This window comes from Epinephelus lanceolatus, chromosome 22 (assembly GCF_041903045.1).
Source record: "Epinephelus lanceolatus isolate andai-2023 chromosome 22, ASM4190304v1, whole genome shotgun sequence".
NCBI lineage: Eukaryota > Metazoa > Chordata > Actinopteri > Perciformes > Serranidae > Epinephelus > Epinephelus lanceolatus.
The window spans coordinates 38,159,631-38,160,000 of NC_135755.1; positions in this window are offsets into that span (position 1 = coordinate 38,159,631).

The window sequence follows — 370 nt, forward strand, 5'->3', positions numbered from 1 at the left end:
TCAATATTTGGCTATTTTTTTTAGCCAATGTTTGCCAATTTGTTTGATGGCATTGTTTGTCGATTAGTTTTGACACAGTAATGGTCTTATTTTTTACTTACAGGTAATAAAAAGGTCTTAAAATTCATTAAATTTGTACTTTAAAAATGAGCTGATACCCTGTCCATTTGACATAGCACACTGTACACTTTAGCACACTAACAATTTTCTCTCTTATCTGTTCAGATTACCCGCCTGGCATTAGTCGGAGGGACCAACTCAGACATCATGATCTGGCGAATGCTATCCTCTACCATGACAAACAGTCTAGCCAGCATCTTCAACTAGGCGGGAAAGGGACCGAAGAGGGCCTTCAAAGACATGCTAATGC